Source organism: Rhinoderma darwinii, chromosome 4 (assembly GCF_050947455.1).
Source record: "Rhinoderma darwinii isolate aRhiDar2 chromosome 4, aRhiDar2.hap1, whole genome shotgun sequence".
NCBI lineage: Eukaryota > Metazoa > Chordata > Amphibia > Anura > Rhinodermatidae > Rhinoderma > Rhinoderma darwinii.
Window position 1 is genome coordinate 5080843 of NC_134690.1, and position 10012 is coordinate 5090854.

The 10012-nt window shown below is 43.8% G+C and overlaps 50 non-coding genes across 50 annotated transcripts; all 50 read left to right on the top strand.

The window, feature by feature from the left end:
• The first annotated feature begins 21 nt into the window (after window positions 1–21).
• On the top strand, window positions 22–94 carry TRNAV-AAC (transfer RNA valine (anticodon AAC)). Its single transcript has one exon. It is a non-coding gene; the product is annotated as a tRNA-Val (tRNA).
• Window positions 95–192: 98 nt separating this feature from the next.
• On the top strand, window positions 193–265 carry TRNAV-UAC (transfer RNA valine (anticodon UAC)). The gene has a single exon. It is a non-coding gene; the product is annotated as a tRNA-Val (tRNA).
• A 98-nt stretch (window positions 266–363) lies between these two features.
• TRNAV-AAC (transfer RNA valine (anticodon AAC)) lies at window positions 364–436 on the top strand. The gene has a single exon. It is a non-coding gene; the product is annotated as a tRNA-Val (tRNA).
• Window positions 437–534: 98 nt separating this feature from the next.
• Window positions 535–607, top strand: TRNAV-AAC (transfer RNA valine (anticodon AAC)). The gene has a single exon. It is a non-coding gene; the product is annotated as a tRNA-Val (tRNA).
• Window positions 608–697: 90 nt separating this feature from the next.
• On the top strand, window positions 698–770 carry TRNAV-AAC (transfer RNA valine (anticodon AAC)). Its single transcript has one exon. It is a non-coding gene; the product is annotated as a tRNA-Val (tRNA).
• Window positions 771–868: 98 nt separating this feature from the next.
• On the top strand, window positions 869–941 carry TRNAV-CAC (transfer RNA valine (anticodon CAC)). The gene has a single exon. It is a non-coding gene; the product is annotated as a tRNA-Val (tRNA).
• Window positions 942–1031: 90 nt separating this feature from the next.
• On the top strand, window positions 1032–1104 carry TRNAV-AAC (transfer RNA valine (anticodon AAC)). The gene has a single exon. It is a non-coding gene; the product is annotated as a tRNA-Val (tRNA).
• A 98-nt stretch (window positions 1105–1202) lies between these two features.
• Window positions 1203–1275, top strand: TRNAV-UAC (transfer RNA valine (anticodon UAC)). The gene has a single exon. It is a non-coding gene; the product is annotated as a tRNA-Val (tRNA).
• Window positions 1276–1373: 98 nt separating this feature from the next.
• TRNAV-AAC (transfer RNA valine (anticodon AAC)) lies at window positions 1374–1446 on the top strand. The gene has a single exon. It is a non-coding gene; the product is annotated as a tRNA-Val (tRNA).
• A 98-nt stretch (window positions 1447–1544) lies between these two features.
• TRNAV-AAC (transfer RNA valine (anticodon AAC)) lies at window positions 1545–1617 on the top strand. Its single transcript has one exon. It is a non-coding gene; the product is annotated as a tRNA-Val (tRNA).
• Window positions 1618–1707: 90 nt separating this feature from the next.
• Window positions 1708–1780, top strand: TRNAV-AAC (transfer RNA valine (anticodon AAC)). The gene has a single exon. It is a non-coding gene; the product is annotated as a tRNA-Val (tRNA).
• Window positions 1781–1878: 98 nt separating this feature from the next.
• TRNAV-CAC (transfer RNA valine (anticodon CAC)) lies at window positions 1879–1951 on the top strand. Its single transcript has one exon. It is a non-coding gene; the product is annotated as a tRNA-Val (tRNA).
• A 90-nt stretch (window positions 1952–2041) lies between these two features.
• Window positions 2042–2114, top strand: TRNAV-AAC (transfer RNA valine (anticodon AAC)). The gene has a single exon. It is a non-coding gene; the product is annotated as a tRNA-Val (tRNA).
• Window positions 2115–2212: 98 nt separating this feature from the next.
• Window positions 2213–2285, top strand: TRNAV-AAC (transfer RNA valine (anticodon AAC)). Its single transcript has one exon. It is a non-coding gene; the product is annotated as a tRNA-Val (tRNA).
• A 90-nt stretch (window positions 2286–2375) lies between these two features.
• On the top strand, window positions 2376–2448 carry TRNAV-AAC (transfer RNA valine (anticodon AAC)). Its single transcript has one exon. It is a non-coding gene; the product is annotated as a tRNA-Val (tRNA).
• Window positions 2449–2546: 98 nt separating this feature from the next.
• On the top strand, window positions 2547–2619 carry TRNAV-UAC (transfer RNA valine (anticodon UAC)). The gene has a single exon. It is a non-coding gene; the product is annotated as a tRNA-Val (tRNA).
• A 766-nt stretch (window positions 2620–3385) lies between these two features.
• Window positions 3386–3458, top strand: TRNAV-AAC (transfer RNA valine (anticodon AAC)). Its single transcript has one exon. It is a non-coding gene; the product is annotated as a tRNA-Val (tRNA).
• Window positions 3459–3719: 261 nt separating this feature from the next.
• Window positions 3720–3792, top strand: TRNAV-AAC (transfer RNA valine (anticodon AAC)). The gene has a single exon. It is a non-coding gene; the product is annotated as a tRNA-Val (tRNA).
• A 90-nt stretch (window positions 3793–3882) lies between these two features.
• TRNAV-AAC (transfer RNA valine (anticodon AAC)) lies at window positions 3883–3955 on the top strand. Its single transcript has one exon. It is a non-coding gene; the product is annotated as a tRNA-Val (tRNA).
• A 261-nt stretch (window positions 3956–4216) lies between these two features.
• On the top strand, window positions 4217–4289 carry TRNAV-AAC (transfer RNA valine (anticodon AAC)). The gene has a single exon. It is a non-coding gene; the product is annotated as a tRNA-Val (tRNA).
• Window positions 4290–4387: 98 nt separating this feature from the next.
• On the top strand, window positions 4388–4460 carry TRNAV-AAC (transfer RNA valine (anticodon AAC)). Its single transcript has one exon. It is a non-coding gene; the product is annotated as a tRNA-Val (tRNA).
• Window positions 4461–4884: 424 nt separating this feature from the next.
• On the top strand, window positions 4885–4957 carry TRNAV-AAC (transfer RNA valine (anticodon AAC)). Its single transcript has one exon. It is a non-coding gene; the product is annotated as a tRNA-Val (tRNA).
• Window positions 4958–5055: 98 nt separating this feature from the next.
• TRNAV-AAC (transfer RNA valine (anticodon AAC)) lies at window positions 5056–5128 on the top strand. The gene has a single exon. It is a non-coding gene; the product is annotated as a tRNA-Val (tRNA).
• A 90-nt stretch (window positions 5129–5218) lies between these two features.
• On the top strand, window positions 5219–5291 carry TRNAV-AAC (transfer RNA valine (anticodon AAC)). Its single transcript has one exon. It is a non-coding gene; the product is annotated as a tRNA-Val (tRNA).
• A 98-nt stretch (window positions 5292–5389) lies between these two features.
• On the top strand, window positions 5390–5462 carry TRNAV-UAC (transfer RNA valine (anticodon UAC)). Its single transcript has one exon. It is a non-coding gene; the product is annotated as a tRNA-Val (tRNA).
• A 98-nt stretch (window positions 5463–5560) lies between these two features.
• TRNAV-AAC (transfer RNA valine (anticodon AAC)) lies at window positions 5561–5633 on the top strand. Its single transcript has one exon. It is a non-coding gene; the product is annotated as a tRNA-Val (tRNA).
• A 261-nt stretch (window positions 5634–5894) lies between these two features.
• TRNAV-AAC (transfer RNA valine (anticodon AAC)) lies at window positions 5895–5967 on the top strand. The gene has a single exon. It is a non-coding gene; the product is annotated as a tRNA-Val (tRNA).
• Window positions 5968–6072: 105 nt separating this feature from the next.
• Window positions 6073–6145, top strand: TRNAV-CAC (transfer RNA valine (anticodon CAC)). The gene has a single exon. It is a non-coding gene; the product is annotated as a tRNA-Val (tRNA).
• Window positions 6146–6235: 90 nt separating this feature from the next.
• On the top strand, window positions 6236–6308 carry TRNAV-AAC (transfer RNA valine (anticodon AAC)). The gene has a single exon. It is a non-coding gene; the product is annotated as a tRNA-Val (tRNA).
• Window positions 6309–6398: 90 nt separating this feature from the next.
• On the top strand, window positions 6399–6471 carry TRNAV-AAC (transfer RNA valine (anticodon AAC)). The gene has a single exon. It is a non-coding gene; the product is annotated as a tRNA-Val (tRNA).
• A 98-nt stretch (window positions 6472–6569) lies between these two features.
• Window positions 6570–6642, top strand: TRNAV-UAC (transfer RNA valine (anticodon UAC)). Its single transcript has one exon. It is a non-coding gene; the product is annotated as a tRNA-Val (tRNA).
• A 98-nt stretch (window positions 6643–6740) lies between these two features.
• On the top strand, window positions 6741–6813 carry TRNAV-UAC (transfer RNA valine (anticodon UAC)). Its single transcript has one exon. It is a non-coding gene; the product is annotated as a tRNA-Val (tRNA).
• Window positions 6814–6911: 98 nt separating this feature from the next.
• Window positions 6912–6984, top strand: TRNAV-AAC (transfer RNA valine (anticodon AAC)). The gene has a single exon. It is a non-coding gene; the product is annotated as a tRNA-Val (tRNA).
• Window positions 6985–7237: 253 nt separating this feature from the next.
• TRNAV-AAC (transfer RNA valine (anticodon AAC)) lies at window positions 7238–7310 on the top strand. The gene has a single exon. It is a non-coding gene; the product is annotated as a tRNA-Val (tRNA).
• A 98-nt stretch (window positions 7311–7408) lies between these two features.
• Window positions 7409–7481, top strand: TRNAV-UAC (transfer RNA valine (anticodon UAC)). Its single transcript has one exon. It is a non-coding gene; the product is annotated as a tRNA-Val (tRNA).
• A 98-nt stretch (window positions 7482–7579) lies between these two features.
• TRNAV-AAC (transfer RNA valine (anticodon AAC)) lies at window positions 7580–7652 on the top strand. The gene has a single exon. It is a non-coding gene; the product is annotated as a tRNA-Val (tRNA).
• Window positions 7653–7750: 98 nt separating this feature from the next.
• TRNAV-AAC (transfer RNA valine (anticodon AAC)) lies at window positions 7751–7823 on the top strand. Its single transcript has one exon. It is a non-coding gene; the product is annotated as a tRNA-Val (tRNA).
• Window positions 7824–7913: 90 nt separating this feature from the next.
• TRNAV-AAC (transfer RNA valine (anticodon AAC)) lies at window positions 7914–7986 on the top strand. Its single transcript has one exon. It is a non-coding gene; the product is annotated as a tRNA-Val (tRNA).
• A 98-nt stretch (window positions 7987–8084) lies between these two features.
• TRNAV-UAC (transfer RNA valine (anticodon UAC)) lies at window positions 8085–8157 on the top strand. The gene has a single exon. It is a non-coding gene; the product is annotated as a tRNA-Val (tRNA).
• Window positions 8158–8255: 98 nt separating this feature from the next.
• Window positions 8256–8328, top strand: TRNAV-AAC (transfer RNA valine (anticodon AAC)). The gene has a single exon. It is a non-coding gene; the product is annotated as a tRNA-Val (tRNA).
• Window positions 8329–8426: 98 nt separating this feature from the next.
• On the top strand, window positions 8427–8499 carry TRNAV-AAC (transfer RNA valine (anticodon AAC)). Its single transcript has one exon. It is a non-coding gene; the product is annotated as a tRNA-Val (tRNA).
• A 90-nt stretch (window positions 8500–8589) lies between these two features.
• TRNAV-AAC (transfer RNA valine (anticodon AAC)) lies at window positions 8590–8662 on the top strand. Its single transcript has one exon. It is a non-coding gene; the product is annotated as a tRNA-Val (tRNA).
• Window positions 8663–8760: 98 nt separating this feature from the next.
• Window positions 8761–8833, top strand: TRNAV-CAC (transfer RNA valine (anticodon CAC)). Its single transcript has one exon. It is a non-coding gene; the product is annotated as a tRNA-Val (tRNA).
• Window positions 8834–8923: 90 nt separating this feature from the next.
• TRNAV-AAC (transfer RNA valine (anticodon AAC)) lies at window positions 8924–8996 on the top strand. Its single transcript has one exon. It is a non-coding gene; the product is annotated as a tRNA-Val (tRNA).
• Window positions 8997–9094: 98 nt separating this feature from the next.
• On the top strand, window positions 9095–9167 carry TRNAV-UAC (transfer RNA valine (anticodon UAC)). Its single transcript has one exon. It is a non-coding gene; the product is annotated as a tRNA-Val (tRNA).
• Window positions 9168–9265: 98 nt separating this feature from the next.
• On the top strand, window positions 9266–9338 carry TRNAV-AAC (transfer RNA valine (anticodon AAC)). The gene has a single exon. It is a non-coding gene; the product is annotated as a tRNA-Val (tRNA).
• Window positions 9339–9436: 98 nt separating this feature from the next.
• TRNAV-AAC (transfer RNA valine (anticodon AAC)) lies at window positions 9437–9509 on the top strand. The gene has a single exon. It is a non-coding gene; the product is annotated as a tRNA-Val (tRNA).
• A 90-nt stretch (window positions 9510–9599) lies between these two features.
• On the top strand, window positions 9600–9672 carry TRNAV-AAC (transfer RNA valine (anticodon AAC)). The gene has a single exon. It is a non-coding gene; the product is annotated as a tRNA-Val (tRNA).
• A 98-nt stretch (window positions 9673–9770) lies between these two features.
• On the top strand, window positions 9771–9843 carry TRNAV-CAC (transfer RNA valine (anticodon CAC)). Its single transcript has one exon. It is a non-coding gene; the product is annotated as a tRNA-Val (tRNA).
• A 90-nt stretch (window positions 9844–9933) lies between these two features.
• On the top strand, window positions 9934–10006 carry TRNAV-AAC (transfer RNA valine (anticodon AAC)). Its single transcript has one exon. It is a non-coding gene; the product is annotated as a tRNA-Val (tRNA).
• The last annotated feature ends 6 nt before the right edge of the window (window positions 10007–10012 follow it).

Here is a 10012-nt window from a genome sequence, read left to right on the forward strand (position 1 = left end):
GGGTTTTTGTATCAAGGGGAAGTTTCTGTAGTGTAGTGGTTATCACGTTCGCCTAACACGCGAAAGGTCCCCTGTTCGAGACAGGGCAGAAACATGGAATTTTTTTTTTTGGCACTAATTGGCTGGATTATTTTTCTCAAATCGTTTCTGCATGGCTTGCGGGTTGTGGGTTGCGGAACAATCAATATCCAAGTTTCTGTAGTGTAGTGGTTATCACGTTCACCTTACACGCGAAAGGTCCCCTGTTCGAGACAGGGCAGAAACATGGAATTTTTTATGTTGCCACTAATTGGCTGGATTCTTTTTCTCAATTCGTTTCTGCATGGCTTTCGGGTTGTGGGTTGCGGAACAATCAATATCCAAGTTTCTGTAGTGTAGTGGTTATCACGTTCGCCTAACACGCGAAAGGTCCCCTGTTCGAGACAGGGCAGAAACATGGAATTTTTTTTGTTGGCACTAATTGGCTGGATTCTATTTCTCAATTCGTTTCTGCATGGCTTGCGGGTTGTGGGTTGCGGAACAATCAATATCCAAGTTTCTGTAGTGTAGTGGTTATCACGTTCGCCTAACACGCGAAAGGTCCCCTGTTCGAGACAGGGCAGAAACATGGAACTATGTCTTCCTTATAACACAAAGAAAGCCTTTAAATTTGTCAAACTTTGGTTTCTGCAATGGTGGGTTTTTGTATCAAGGGGAAGTTTCTGTAGTGTAGTGGTTATCACGTTCGCCTAACACGCGAAAGGTCCCCTGTTCGAGACAGGGCAGAAACATGGAATTTTTTTTGTTGGCACTAATTGGCTGGATTCTTTTTCTCAATTCGTTTCTGCATGGCTTGCGGGTTGTGGGTTGCGGACCAATCAATATCCAAGTTTCTGTAGTGTAGTGGTTATCACGTTCGCCTCACACGCGAAAGGTCCCCTGTTCGAAACAGGGCAGAAACATGGAACTATGTCTTCCTTTTAACACAAAGAAAGCCTTTAAATTTGTCAAACTTTGGTTTCTGCAATGGTGGGTTTTTGTATCAAGGGGAAGTTTCTGTAGTGTAGTGGTTATCACGTTCGCCTAACACGCGAAAGGTCCCCTGTTCGAGACAGGGCAGAAACATGGAATTTTTTATGTTGCCACTAATTGGCTGGATTATTTTTCTCAAATCGTTTCTGCATGGCTTGCGGGTTGTGGGTTGCGGAACAATCAATATCCAAGTTTCTGTAGTGTAGTGGTTATCACGTTCACCTTACACGCGAAAGGTCCCCTGTTCGAGACAGGGCAGAAACATGGAATTTTTTATGTTGCCACTAATTGGCTGGATTCTTTTTCTCAATTCGTTTCTGCATGGCTTTCGGGTTGTGGGTTGCGGAACAATCAATATCCAAGTTTCTGTAGTGTAGTGGTTATCACGTTCGCCTAACACGCGAAAGGTCCCCTGTTCGAGACAGGGCAGAAACATGGAATTTTTTTTGTTGGCACTAATTGGCTGGATTCTATTTCTCAATTCGTTTCTGCATGGCTTGCGGGTTGTGGGTTGCGGAACAATCAATATCCAAGTTTCTGTAGTGTAGTGGTTATCACGTTCGCCTAACACGCGAAAGGTCCCCTGTTCGAGACAGGGCAGAAACATGGAACTATGTCTTCCTTTTAACACAAAGAAAGCCTTTAAATTTGTCAAACTTTGGTTTCTGCAATGGTGGGTTTTTGTATCAAGGGGAAGTTTCTGTAGTGTAGTGGTTATCACGTTCGCCTAACACGCGAAAGGTCCCCTGTTCGAGACAGGGCAGAAACATGGAATTTTTTTTGTTGGCACTAATTGGCTGGATTCTTTTTCTCAATTCGTTTCTGCATGGCTTGCGGGTTGTGGGTTGCGGACCAATCAATATCCAAGTTTCTGTAGTGTAGTGGTTATCACGTTCGCCTCACACGCGAAAGGTCCCCTGTTCGAAACTGGGCAGAAACAAGGAACTATGTGTTCCTTTTAACACAAAGAAAGCCTTTAAATTTGTCAAACTTTGGTTTCTGCAATGGTGGGTTTTTGTATCAAGGGGAAGTTTCTGTAGTGTAGTGGTTATCACGTTCGCCTAACACGCGAAAGGTCCCCTGTTCGAGACAGGGCAGAAACATGGAATTTTTTATGTTGCCACTAATTGGCTGGATTCTTTTTCTCAATTCGTTTCTGCATGGCTTGTGGGTTGTGGGTTGCGGAACAATCAATATCCAAGTTTCTGTAGTGTAGTGGTTATCACGTTCGCCTAACACGCGAAAGGTCCCCTGTTCGAGACAGGGCAGAAACATGGAACTATGTCTTCCTTTTAACACAAAGAAAGCCTTTAAATTTGTCAAACTTTGCTTTCTGCAATGGTGGGTTTTTGTATCAAGGGGAAGTTTCTGTAGTGTAGTGGTTATCACGTTCGCCTAACACGCGAAAGGTCCCCTGTTCGAGACAGGGCAGAAACATGGAATTTTTTATGTTGCCACTAATTGGCTGGATTCTTTTTCTCAATTCGTTTCTGCATGGCTTGCGGGTTGTGGGTTGCGGAACAATCAATATCCAAGTTTCTGTAGTGTAGTGGTTATCACGTTCGCCTTACACGCGAAAGGTCCCCTGTTCGAGACAGGGCAGAAACATGGAATTTTTTATGTTGCCACTAATTGGCTGGATTCTTTTTCTCAATTCGTTTCTGCATGGCTTGCGGGTTGTGGGTTGCGGAACAATCAATATCCAAGTTTCTGTAGCGTAGTGGTTATCACGTTCGCCTAACACGCGAAAGGTCCCCTGTTCGAGACAGGGCAGAAACATGGAATTTTTTATGTTGCCACTAATTGGCTGGATTCTTTTTCTCAATTCGTTTCTGCATGGCTTGCGGGTTGTGGGTTGCGGAACAATCAATATCCAAGTTTCTGTAGTGTAGTGGTTATCATGTTCGCCTAACATGCGAAAGGTCCCCTGTTCGAGACAGGGCAGAAACATGGAACTATGTCTTCCTTTTAACACAAAGAAAGCCTTTAAATTTGTCAAACTTTGGTTTCTGCAATGGTGGGTTTTTGTATCAAGCGGAAGTTTCTGTAGTGTAGTGGTTATCAGGTTCGCCTAACACGCGAAAGGTCCCCTGTTCGAGACAGGGCAGAAACATGGAATTTTTTTTGTTGCCACTAATTGGCTGGATTCTTTTTCTCAATTCGTTTCTGCATGGCTTGCGGGTTGTGGGTTGCGGAACAATCAATATCCAAGTTTCTGTAGTGTAGTGGTTATCACGTTTGCCTCACACGCGAAAGGTCCCCTGTTCGAAACTGGGCAGAAACAAGGAACTATGTGTTCCTTTTAACACAAAGAAAGCCTTTAAATTTGTCAAACTTTGGTTTCTGCAATGGTGGGTTTTTGTATCAAGGGGAAGTTTCTGTAGTGTAGTGGTTATCACGTTCGCCTAACACGCGAAAGGTCCCCTGTTCGAGACAGGGCAGAAACATGGAACTATGTCTTCCTTTTAACACAAAGAAAGCCTTTAAATTTGTCAAACTTTGGTTTCTGCAATGGTGGGTTTTTGTATCAAGCGGAAGTTTCTGTAGTGTAGTGGTTATCAGGTTCGCCTAACACGCGAAAGGTCCCCTGTTCGAGACAGGGCAGAAACATGGAATTTTTTTTGTTGCCACTAATTGGCTGGATTCTTTTTCTCAATTCGTTTCTGCATGGCTTGCGGGTTGTGGGTTGCGGAACAATCAATATCCAAGTTTCTGTAGTGTAGTGGTTATCACGTTCGCCTAACACGCGAAAGGTCCCCTGTTCGAGACAGGGCAGAAACATGGAACTATGTCTTCCTTTTAACACAAAGAAAGCCTTTAAATTTGTCAAACTTTGGTTTCTGCAATGGTGGGTTTTTGTATCAAGGGGAAGTTTCTGTAGTGTAGTGGTTATCACGTTCGCCTAACACGCGAAAGGTCCCCTGTTCGAGACAGGGCAGAAACATGGAATTTTTTTTGTTGGCACTAATTGGCTGGATTCTTTTTCTCAATTCGTTTCTGCATGGCTTGCGGGTTGTGGGTTGCGGAACAATCAATATCCAAGTTTCTGTAGTGTAGTGGTTATCATGTTCGCCTAACACGCGAAAGGTCCCCTGTTCGAGACAGGGCAGAAACATGGAACTATGTCTTCCTTTTAACACAAAGAAAGGCTTTAAATTTGTCAAACTTTGGTTTCTGCAATGGTGGGTTTTTGTATCAAGCGGAAGTTTCTGTAGTGTAGTGGTTATCACGTTCGCCTAACACGCGAAAGGTCCCCTGTTCGAGACAGGGCAGAAACATGGAATTTTTTTTGTTGCCACTAATTGGCTGGATTCTATTTCTCAATTCGTTTCTGCATGGCTTGCGGGTTGTGGGTTGCGGAACAATCAATATCCAAGTTTCTGTAGTGTAGTGGTTATCACGTTCGCCTAACACGCGAAAGGTCCCCTGTTCGAGACAGGGCAGAAACATGGAACTATGTCTTCCTTTTAACACAAAGAAAGCCTTTAAATTTGTCAAACTTTGGTTTCTGCAATGGTGGGTTTTTGTATCAAGGGGAAGTTTCTGTAGTTTAGTGGTTATCACGTTCGCCTAACACGCGAAAGGTCCCCTGTTCGAGACAGGGCAGAAACATGGAATTTTTTTTGTTGGCACTAATTGGCTGGATTCTTTTTCTCAATTCGTTTCTGCATGGCTTGCGGGTTGTGGGTTGCGGAACAATCAATATCCAAGCTTCTGTAGTGTAGTGGTTATCACGTTCGCCTCACACGCGAAAGGTCCCCTGTTCGAAACTGGGCAGAAACAAGGAACTATGTGTTCCTTTTAACACAAAGAAAGCCTTTAAATTTGTCAAACTTTGGTTTCTGCAATGGTGGGTTTTTGTATCAAGAGGAAGTTTCTGTAGTGTAGTGGTTATCACGTTCGCCTAACACGCGAAAGGTCCCCTGTTCGAGACAGGGCAGAAACATGGAATTTTTTTTGTTGGCACTAATTGGCTGGATTCTTTTTCTCAATTCGTTTCTGCATGGCTTGCGGGTTGTGGGTTGCGGAACAATCAATATCCAAGTTTCTGTAGTGTAGTGGTTATCACGTTCGCCTAACACGCGAAAGGTCCCCTGTTCGAGACAGGGCAGAAACATGGAACTATGTCTTCCTTTTAACACAAAGAAAGCCTTTAAATTTGTCAAACTTTGCTTTCTGCAATGGTGGGTTTTTGTATCAAGGGGAAGTTTCTGTAGTGTAGTGGTTATCACGTTCGCCTAACACGCGAAAGGTCCCCTGTTCGAGACAGGGCAGAAACATGGAATTTTTTATGTTGCCACTAATTGGCTGGATTATTTTTCTCAATTCGTTTCTGCATGGCTTGCGGGTTGTGGGTTGCGGAACAATCAATATCCAAGTTTCTGTAGTGTAGTGGTTATCACGTTCGCCTTACACGCGAAAGGTCCCCTGTTCGAGACAGGGCAGAAACATGGAATTTTTTATGTTGCCACTAATTGGCTGGATTCTTTTTCTCAATTCGTTTCTGCATGGCTTGCGGGTTGTGGGTTGCGGAGCAATCAATATCCAAGTTTCTGTAGTGTAGTGGTTATCACGTTCGCCTAACACGCGAAAGGTCCCCTGTTCGAGACAGGGCAGAAACATGGAATTTTTTATGTTGCCACTAATTGGCTGGATTCTTTTTCTCAATTCGTTTCTGCATGGCTTGCGGGTTGTGGGTTGCGGAACAATCAATATCCAAGTTTCTGTAGTGTAGTGGTTATCATGTTCGCCTAACACGCGAAAGGTCCCCTGTTCGAGACAGGGCAGAAACATGGAACTATGTCTTCCTTTTAACACAAAGAAAGCCTTTAAATTTGTCAAACTTTGGTTTCTGCAATGGTGGGTTTTTGTATCAAGCGGAAGTTTCTGTAGTGTAGTGGTTATCACGTTCGCCTAACACGCGAAAGGTCCCCTGTTCGAGACAGGGCAGAAACATGGAATTTTTTATGTTGCCACTAATTGGCTGGATTCTTTTTCTCAATTCGTTTCTGCATGGCTTGCGGGTTGCGGGTTGCGGATTGCGGAACAATCAATATCCAAGTTTCTGTAGTGTAGTGGTTATCACGTTCGCCTCACACGCGAAAGGTCCCCTGTTCGAAACTGGGCAGAAACAAGGAACTATGTGTTCCTTTTAACACAAAGAAAGCCTTTAAATTTGTCAAACTTTGGTTTCTGCAATGGTGGGTTTTTGTATCAAGGGGAAGTTTCTGTAGTGTAGTGGTTATCACGTTCGCCTAACACGCGAAAGGTCCCCTGTTCGAGACAGGGCAGAAACATGGAACTATGTCTTCCTTTTAACACAAAGAAAGCCTTTAAATTTGTCAAACTTTGGTTTCTGCAATGGTGGGTTTTTGTATCAAGGGGAAGTTTCTGTAGTGTAGTGGTTATCACGTTCGCCTAACACGCGAAAGGTCCCCTGTTCGAGACAGGGCAGAAACATGGAATTTTTTTTTTTGGCACTAATTGGCTGGATTATTTTTCTCAAATCGTTTCTGCATGGCTTGCGGGTTGTGGGTTGCGGAACAATCAATATCCAAGTTTCTGTAGTGTAGTGGTTATCACGTTCACCTTACACGCGAAAGGTCCCCTGTTCGAGACAGGGCAGAAACATGGAATTTTTTTTGTTGCCACTAATTGGCTGGATTATTTTTCTCAATTCGTTTCTGCATGGCTTGCGGGTTGTGGGTTGCGGAACAATCAATATCCAAGTTTCTGTAGTGTAGTGGTTATCACGTTCGCCTTACACGCGAAAGGTCCCCTGTTCGAGACAGGGCAGAAACATGAAATTTTTTTTGTTGCCGCTAATTGGCTGGATTATTTTTCTCAATTCGTTTCTGCATGGCTTGCGGGTTGTGGGTTGCGGAACAATCAATATCCAAGTTTCTGTAGTGTAGTGGTTATCACGTTCGCCTAACACGCGAAAGGTCCCCTGTTCGAGACAGGGCAGAAACATGGAACTATGTCTTCCTTTTAACACAAAGAAAGCCTTTAAATTTGTCAAACTTTGCTTTCTGCAATGGTGGGTTTTTGTATCAAGGGGAAGTTTCTGTAGTGTAGTGGTTATCACGTTCGCCTAACACGCGAAAGGTCTCCTGTTCGAGACAGGGCAGAAACATGGAACTATGTCTTCATTTTAACACAAAGAAAGCCTTTAAATTTGTCAAACTTTGGTTTCTGCAATGGTGGGTTTTTGTATCAAGGGGAAGTTTCTGTAGTGTAGTGGTTATCACGTTCGCCTAACACGCGAAAGGTCCCCTGTTCGAGACAGGGCAGAAACATGGAATTTTTTTTTTTGGCACTAATTGGCTGGATTATTTTTCTCAAATCGTTTCTGCATGGCTTGCGGGTTGTGGGTTGCGGAACAATCAATATCCAAGTTTCTGTAGTGTAGTGGTTATCACGTTCACCTTACACGCGAAAGGTCCCCTGTTCGAGACAGGGCAGAAACATGGAATTTTTTATGTTGCCACTAATTGGCTGGATTCTTTTTCTCAATTCGTTTCTGCATGGCTTTCGGGTTGTGGGTTGCAGAACAATCAATATCCAAGTTTCTGTAGTGTAGTGGTTATCACGTTCGCCTAACACGCGAAAGGTCCCCTGTTCGAGACAGGGCAGAAACATGGAATTTTTTTTGTTGGCACTAATTGGCTGGATTCTATTTCTCAATTCGTTTCTGCATGGCTTGCGGGTTGTGGGTTGCGGAACAATCAATATCCAAGTTTCTGTAGTGTAGTGGTTATCACGTTCGCCTAACACGCGAAAGGTCCCCTGTTCGAGACAGGGCAGAAACATGGAACTATGTCTTCCTTTTAACACAAAGAAAGCCTTTAAATTTGTCAAACTTTGGTTTCTGCAATGGTGGGTTTTTGTATCAAGGGGAAGTTTCTGTAGTGTAGTGGTTATCACGTTCGCCTAACACGCGAAAGGTCCCCTGTTCGAGACAGGGCAGAAACATGGAATTTTTTTTTTTGGCACTAATTGGCTGGATTATTTTTCTCAAATCGTTTCTGCATGGCTTGCGGGTTGTGGGTTGCGGAACAATCAATATCCAAGTTTCTGTAGTGTAGTGGTTATCACGTTCACCTTACACGCGAAAGGTCCCCTGTTCGAGACAGGGCAGAAACATGGAATTTTTTATGTTGCCACTAATTGGCTGGATTCTTTTTCTCAATTCGTTTCTGCATGGCTTTCGGGTTGTGGGTTGCGGAACAATCAATATCCAAGTTTCTGTAGTGTAGTGGTTATCACGTTCGCCTAACACGCGAAAGGTCCCCTGTTCGAGACAGGGCAGAAACATGGAATTTTTTTTGTTGGCACTAATTGGCTGGATTCTATTTCTCAATTCGTTTCTGCATGGCTTGCGGGTTGTGGGTTGCGGAACAATCAATATCCAAGTTTCTGTAGTGTAGTGGTTATCACGTTCGCCTAACACGCGAAAGGTCCCCTGTTCGAGACAGGGCAGAAACATGGAACTATGTCTTCCTTTTAACACAAAGAAAGCCTTTAAATTTGTCAAACTTTGGTTTCTGCAATGGTGGGTTTTTGTATCAAGGGGAAGTTTCTGTAGTGTAGTGGTTATCACGTTCGCCTAACACGCGAAAGGTCCCCTGTTCGAGACAGGGCAGAAACATGGAATTTTTTTTGTTGGCACTAATTGGCTGGATTCTTTTTCTCAATTCGTTTCTGCATGGCTTGCGGGTTGTGGGTTGCGGACCAATCAATATCCAAGTTTCTGTAGTGTAGTGGTTATCACGTTCGCCTCACACGCGAAAGGTCCCCTGTTCGAAACAGGGCAGAAACATGGAACTATGTCTTCCTTTTAACACAAAGAAAGCCTTTAAATTTGTCAAACTTTGGTTTCTGCAATGGTGGGTTTTTGTATCAAGGGGAAGTTTCTGTAGTGTAGTGGTTATCACGTTCGCCTAACACGCGAAAGGTCCCCTGTTCGAGACAGGGCAGAAACATGGAATTTTTTATGTTGCCACTAATTGGCTGGATTATTTTTCTCAAATCGTTTCTGCATGGCTTGCGGGTTGTGGGTTGCGGAACAATCAATATCCAAGTTTCTGTAGTGTAGTGGTTATCACGTTCACCTTACACGCGAAAGGTCCCCTGTTCGAGACAGGGCAGAAACATGGAATTTTTTATGTTGCCACTAATTGGCTGGATTCTTTTTCTCAATTCGTTTCTGCATGGCTTTCGGGTTGTGGGTTGCGGAACAATCAATATCCAAGTTTCTGTAGTGTAGTGGTTATCACGTTCGCCTAACACGCGAAAGGTCCCCTGTTCGAGACAGGGCAGAAACATGGAATTTTTTTTGTTGGCACTAATTGGCTGGATTCTATTTCTCAATTCGTTTCTGCATGGCTTGCGGGTTGTGGGTTGCGGAACAATCAATATCCAAGTTTCTGTAGTGTAGTGGTTATCACGTTCGCCTAACACGCGAAAGGTCCCCTGTTCGAGACAGGGCAGAAACATGGAACTATGTCTTCCTTTTAACACAAAGAAAGCCTTTAAATTTGTCAAACTTTGGTTTCTGCAATGGTGGGTTTTTGTATCAAGGGGAAGTTTCTGTAGTGTAGTGGTTATCACGTTCGCCTAACACGCGAAAGGTCCCCTGTTCGAGACAGGGCAGAAACATGGAATTTTTTTTGTTGGCACTAATTGGCTGGATTCTTTTTCTCAATTCGTTTCTGCATGGCTTGCGGGTTGTGGGTTGCGGACCAATCAATATCCAAGTTTCTGTAGTGTAGTGGTTATCACGTTCGCCTCACACGCGAAAGGTCCCCTGTTCGAAACTGGGCAGAAACAAGGAACTATGTGTTCCTTTTAACACAAAGAAAGCCTTTAAATTTGTCAAACTTTGGTTTCTGCAATGGTGGGTTTTTGTATCAAGGGGAAGTTTCTGTAGTGTAGTGGTTATCACGTTCGCCTAACACGCGAAAGGTCCCCTGTTCGAGACAGGGCAGAAACATGGAAT